This window comes from Eptatretus burgeri, chromosome 8, assembly GCF_056783735.1.
Source record: "Eptatretus burgeri isolate ZD-2024b chromosome 8, Ebu_testis_v1, whole genome shotgun sequence".
Lineage (NCBI taxonomy): Eukaryota > Metazoa > Chordata > Myxini > Myxiniformes > Myxinidae > Eptatretus > Eptatretus burgeri.
In genome coordinates this window covers 82,176,259-82,182,939 of record NC_140968.1, presented here as the reverse complement: position 1 = coordinate 82,182,939, position 6,681 = coordinate 82,176,259, and the positions used below count along the sequence as shown (strand labels likewise).

At 39.8% G+C, this 6,681-nt stretch overlaps 1 long non-coding RNA gene across 1 annotated transcript in view; it reads left to right on the top strand.

Annotated features, from left to right (window-relative positions):
- Positions 1-1,152: 1,152 nt before the first annotated feature.
- LOC147022158 (uncharacterized) overlaps positions 1,153-6,681 on the top strand; it is a 43,507-nt gene continuing 37,978 nt past the window's right edge. Inside the window, exon 1 of the long non-coding RNA XR_015060636.1 lies at positions 1,153-1,279. This is a non-coding gene — a long non-coding RNA (uncharacterized LOC147022158). The remainder of the gene's footprint in view (positions 1,280-6,681) is intronic.

Sequence of the window (6,681 nt, the reverse complement as noted above, 5' to 3'; positions counted from 1 at the left end):
TTTGTTGCTTGTATATTGCATGATTCCTTGCTTGTGTTGTGTGTGCAATATGTGCTTTGTAATAAATGTGCTTGTGTGAAATGTATCCCGTTCGTCATCTCTTTCCCCATTGAAAGTGCCATCTTGCATCACGTAAGGGATTGGTAGTGGGTTTAGACACCCAGTAAATAATCTGAACCGTCGAGGTCGGCGATAACTCCGTTCGGTTATCCCTGCAGCACGGAAAGAGCCGCTTAAGCGGTTCGTGTCCAGAGTCGATCCAGAGTCGATCCAAACCAGTCGATCCAAACCATCCAGAGTCGGCGTGGTACAACTCCTCGGTACGCTACCCGCGCGGGTACTTAGGTATATCGACATTCGGCGATTCACCCTATTCCGCGCAGGTAGAATACGGACTGGGTTGTGGTGAGGTTAAACCCCCACCCGTGGCTTGCTCCTTGGCGGTAGTTCCAAGAGGGTCACGACTGAATTGTCCGTTCCGGTGGGTGACGCGTCGCGATTTGAGTTACGTGGCCGATCGCACGCCGGGCGGGCGAAATTCGCAACAATATGTAACATGTAGCTTGTGTTATATCTGGTAAGAAAGTGTATTTTCTCATTGAAAGTAGCTATTTTTTCTAACCACGTATATTTAATGTTACAAATAACCTTGGGAGATGACATAATGACCCAATTTTATCAGGATTGCAGCTTGATCAGCTGTCATGAATACAATCCTTCCTGAGCTCTAATCAATCGAACTACATTTTGATGTGTGTGAGAGAGAGAGAGAGAGAGAGAGAGAGAGAGAGAGAGAGAGAGAGAGAGAGAGAGAGAGAGAGAGAGAGAGAGAGAGAGAGAGAGAGAGAGAGAGAGAGATATATACATACATACATACAGATACAGAGCATCTCAGAACTGCCATGTTTTATAGGGGGATAGTAATCCAGTTCTCCCAATGATTTCACCATGTTTGTTACATACCCATAGTATATCCCACCAAACTAGGGAATTGCATATCAGTCCCTTAATTAAAATTAAAAGTCTTGTTTGAAGTTTTTATGCATAGTTTTTATTTTAAAATTTCAATATTTAATTTTTATTGCTCATTTAAAAAATACACACTTTAGCAAGCACGACATAACATCACCAATGAATGCAGGCAAACAATTTACGAAGAGGCTGGATACATCGACAGTGTTAACCGAGACTTGGCGGCATAACAGTTGGAGCATCCTCTCCGAGTCTGGGAGGTCGGCAGTTCAAGGCTGCCCAGGTCATACCGAGGACTTGAACAATGGTACGTGCTGCTTCCTTGTCTAATGCTTAGCATTTAAAAAAGGATAGAGCATCGACAAACAACCACAGGTTGTCAACCATTGCACAGGCTTGATGGGCCAAATAACCTCTTTCTGCTTTGAAGTTCCTTATCGTGTAACTTGTATTATATTTATCATAAGTTTTTAACTGCATCAATCATGCAATTTCACACTAAAAAGTTACAGAATAGCATAATAATAAGTACTTCTTGACAATTGTTAAAAACACAAAGGCACAACCTCATCAAAGTTTTTAAAGGCAAATGATAATAAGTTAAACATTTCATCCACAAGCTGGTCTTCATCAGGTACAATGTCAATGATGGGTGCTCACTGCCCATGCCTTAAATATCCTCCAAGAATCATGAAGCTGTGGTTATTCTAAAGGTTTGATGGACGAGATACATCCAAGATGCACCAATATTTTATTTATTTTTCAACATACAAGTAATATGTTATTAGTAAGAAAAATGGCGAAGATTCGTAGATAAGGAAACTGTTGAACGGGTGGCGATGAGAAGAAACTCGAAATTTAAATCTCTGATCTTGTAAGTTAGGGGGTATCGTCATGGCTTGTCACTCGGATGTAAAACACTCGAGCTAACAACCGTGGGCACGACTTATTACAAAGAAAAATTGAACAGCTTTCATGTCCCCTTCACCAACAAGTCTCTTGGCTGGCTTTAATCATTCAAATCATTCGAATTTCCAGCATCTGGTGAAATTCCAAACTCTTGCTCGAACCAGAGGTCCAGTCACCCTGTTCCTGTACTTCAGCTAATCTACCTTCTGTAACCAGACCGACCAAGAAGGTGAGATTTATTGAGTACATAATATAAATAGTAGTGGAGAGAATAGAGGATACCACTATGTGTATCATTTATTTATCAAAAATTAATACTTTATTGCAACATTTCCACTCACAGGATTACTCCAACAATATCTGCCTTACCTAAACTGCAGCAGACATCACTTTCAATTGCCATAGTGGCCAAACAATTCAATTTATTTTGACCACGAGTTGATGGAAATGCAATTTGATACAGTTCATGTTAGAAAATGAAAATTCCACTTTGTACACTATCAGATGTAGTGTCAGAAAAATGATTAGTGCAACAGTGACATTTAGAAATGCGGTCTCAACACTCAATTTAATACACTTTCCGGATCGGGTTTTGAGGTTTCCATTTATGTTTTCTTCTTGAGTGCAGTTATTTTTTTTCAGCTCCATGAAATCCTCTACACAACCCAAGTTTCCACACCAAATCTGTCTTGTCTGTTCCCTGTGCTGTTACCTCTGTTCCTGTATTTTCATATCTGTAATGGTCCTATCGTATCGTTTCCTCGTTTGTTTGTCGAGGCCTCAGTTAGGGTGTCTGCTCAGATACTTCTCCAGATCTTTTTGTGGACCATAGATCAGATACTTGGTGGCAGATTTCTTATTCGTCAGAATCCAAGCATTAATAACTGCTGTGAAACATGGTACACCCTGGTGCCAAAACAGTTAAGGGGTTTTTATTTGAAGTACTTTGTACTGTTTATTGTGCTATATTGAAACAGGTGAATAAAGTAAACTTCAATTTTTTTGGTTTTCCCCCAAGTATACTACAAGTCCGTTGCATTGCAAAATACAATACAAAATACTTTAATCCTATTCCTTGGATATGTCAATGACCAAGTGCAGTCACATCTTCCATGAAAATTTCCCACCTTCCCACATAAAAAGTCCACCTTCGGTGGTGGAGGTAAATATAACCAGAGTTGGTGTCAAAGCCACCCAATGCTCACCTGTTTATACATTTATCGTTTTTAAAAGACTAGTCTAATAATATTTTTTATAAAGCATTGCAGTGAAGTCTGATCCAAATAATTTTAAAGCAATATATGTATTTGTATATTGTAATCAGTAAAAAATAGTGTGGGAGATAAAAACATTAGAAAGGAAATAACTTGCACCAAAAACTTTAACATTTTCACGCTGATGCTGACGCTCACGCCAGGGGTATCGCTATAGCTCTCTGTTCTTTGAATAGGCGAGCTAAAAAGGAAAGAAATGGATTGCTGATTGAGGTGTCAGTACTGAGTGGCTTTCGCAGAAAATAATACAGAAATAATAAGAATGTCCAAGTACCAGAAAATATAAACGAAATGGAGAGACAGTGAAAACTGAGGAGTGGTGACAAAGAGACTGTGGAAGTTGAGAAGGAGTGCCATTGCTCCAGTGATCGTCAGTGATTGGGTTAATAAAGTAAAACCTCACTGAAATTTAGAAATGAATAACAGAAATATCACAACAAACTACTAATTGAGGCTGTCCAGAGTTTAGTGTAATCCTTAAAAGAACCTTTGGAACAAAGATATGAGAAGAAAACATGTTGGGACATCAAAACATCACAACTTAGTCCTCAAAACATGATCCTAATTAAAAGGAGTCTATACTTTGGCCCTTGGGAGAGCTCTGTTCCACTCTCTGCTGTCCGTTAAAAGAGATTACAGCCATGGGGAAAGAGTGTAACTTGTAACAGAAATATCGGATAATTCAGTGGCACTTTACTATAATCGGTGATTTGGTGTTTATTTTGAAATATGAAATGCTGGTTCAACAAAGGGAGCTGGGGGGAAGGGGCTGCCTAAACCTTCAACCACCACTTGGATCCAACCCCACCATTATGAACCCACAAAGGCAAGGCATGGCAGCCTCCATAAGAAATTGTTGGGAAATTCACCGACTTGCTTTTAATGCTTCATTGTATAAAAAACAATTTGAGGAGGTAAAATTGAATTTTTGATAATTGTCAAACATAGTACAAGGCAATTCTCAGTTTGTTTTTTTTAAATATGAGCTCAACTTCTTTTCAAAACAAAGAATGAGTATGTGCTCAATCAAAGCATTTTTTCAAACAAAACAGCACGATAGATCATTTTTTGTATGACACAAGATATGTTTAATACGTTTCATTCAGATATTTAATTTAATGAGACAAGATACAACGCCATCCCCTCCTCGTGTACTCAGGATAGCCTATCCTCGGACCGATACTTAACACATGTTCAAAATGTTCAAAAAATCTACATCACCACAATTGGTGGTTTTAGCCTTATTTGGCTGTTTGCCCCAACCCCACAGATGTAAATATTATCTTGTAAATATTTTTAAGTGTTTGCTTGTGAATTTGTTTTTCTTTGTTTGTATATTATTCTTGTAAGTGAACTGTAGCTCCTGGAGGCCCCACATTTTGGATGCACCGACTTCAGAATCTGGGAAAGTTTTAAGCTACCACACATTAGCCTTGATATCCGTTTTGAGGCCACTTCAGGCCACGATAAAGTGCATATTCTGATGTGGGGTTAGGCAGTGCTGCCGCTGACAAGTAGCCAAAAGGTAACCACCATGAGACCAATAACTCCATAGCTTTTCAATTTTAGCTCTTGCACGAGCCTCGACCAAAATACAAAGAAAATATAATTCCCAACACATCCCAAAACTATGGCAGGGAAAAGCTCACCCAGCTGGGTAGCGCCAGGCATCCCCTTCCCACCCTGACCCTGGGTAATGCTGGATAGCCCCTGTGAGGATATATTAAAGAGGAAAACAAAATGAAAAGGGAATTTCTTACTTTTTATTTTTTTGGAATACATTGTCGAGGCTAATATGAGAGCTAACACACAATGCACGACAAGGGGGACAGGAGATAAGAGGGGCAGGAGAAGGAAGGACAAAACAGACAAAACAGTTACATGACAGGGAACTTTCAGGAAGGAAAGCAGGGAATTTGAAAGAGGTGGGTTTTGGGTGTAGTGGGGCAACTTAGCAGAACAATTGTGCATTTTGTGAGGAAAGTACCAAATTTGGCACACAAGTAGCCTATCATATTATGAGCAGATATGGATGTTGGGCCATCTCAAATTCAGCCGCTGATGGCTGTGGCAGCCATTTTCCACTGCCATCAAAAAGTTTGAGATGGCCCAATATCCAAATCTGTTCATAATATGATAGACTACTTGTGTGCCAAATTTGGTGCTTTCCTCACAAAATGCACAATTGTTATGCTATATTTAGCTAAGTTTCCCCACTCGTGGATTAACGGGGGTAGAAAAGATCGAGGTTTTGGATGGGGGAAGATAAGAGGTGGTAGTGAACAGCTGTTTTGAAGGCCTGGAGGTAAGAATGGGATTGAAGAGAGTATGGGAGTTTATTTCAAAGGTGAGAAAAAAGAGGAATAAAAAAATTACCCCGTGTGGGAGTGACAGTCATCTCTGCGAGAAATAATACCACAAGTTCTCAATGTTCAGTTATGACCGAAGACTACTGCGCAGTTCTACTGCACAGCTCCACTGCGCAGCTCGAACTGCGCAGTTTGGTTAAAGATGACTTGGCATTTTGGCGCGCGTGCACGAAATTATATTTTGAAAATAAATGCCGACGTTTACATTTCGGGTTTTGAAACTTTTGCACCTTCAGCAGAAAATGTATACATTAACATATAATATACAAGGTCAGCTGCTATGCAATGACACCATTCACTAACTTTTACCATGCCCAGTAGAGAATATATAGCCTCCTGAAGGTAGGGCAGTTTTGCAAAATTTGAAGTCACGTGACGCAAAAACGAAAGTGAAATTCGAAAATCCGGCCTGACCAAATTTAGATATTGTCCCATAGATTCATATGCCACAATCAAATTCAAGATTGCTTGAGAAATGTATGAGGAGATAGATTTTTAAAATCGTCATTTTCGCATTTTTTGCCAACTTTGAAGTCACGTGACATGAAAGCGAATATCGAAAATCCGGCCTGACCAAATTTAGATATTGTCCCATAGATTCATATGCCACAATCAAATTCAAGATCGCTTGAGAAATGTAGGAGGAGATAGATTTTGAAAATCGGCATTTTCGCATTTTTTGCCAACTTTGAAGTCACGTGACACGAAAACGAAAGCGAATATCGAAAATCCGGCCCAATTAAAATTTAGATATTGTCCCATAGATTCATTTGCTACAATCAAATTCAATCAAATACAAGATCGCTTGAGAAATGTAGGAGGAGATAGATTTTGAAAATCGTCATTTTCACAACTTCAAAGGCCTCGTGACCTTGACCTTGACCTTCGGTGACCTTGAAAGTCATACCATCGTGTACGTCTCATCGACCTCTATCAGGATCACGATTGACCAGATCTCCCGCTTCAACTTCATTGCGGATGGACGGATGGATGGACGGACCCATATTACCCTTTCTCTCAGCAATATTATTTGGTCATTGGAAATGACCTAATGAAGAAAGCCTGGTGTTGGCACAGTGGTAAGGGCAGTGGCTTGGGACCTAAGAGGTCCTGAGTTCAAGCCCCGTTGGGACACTGAATTAATATATATATATATA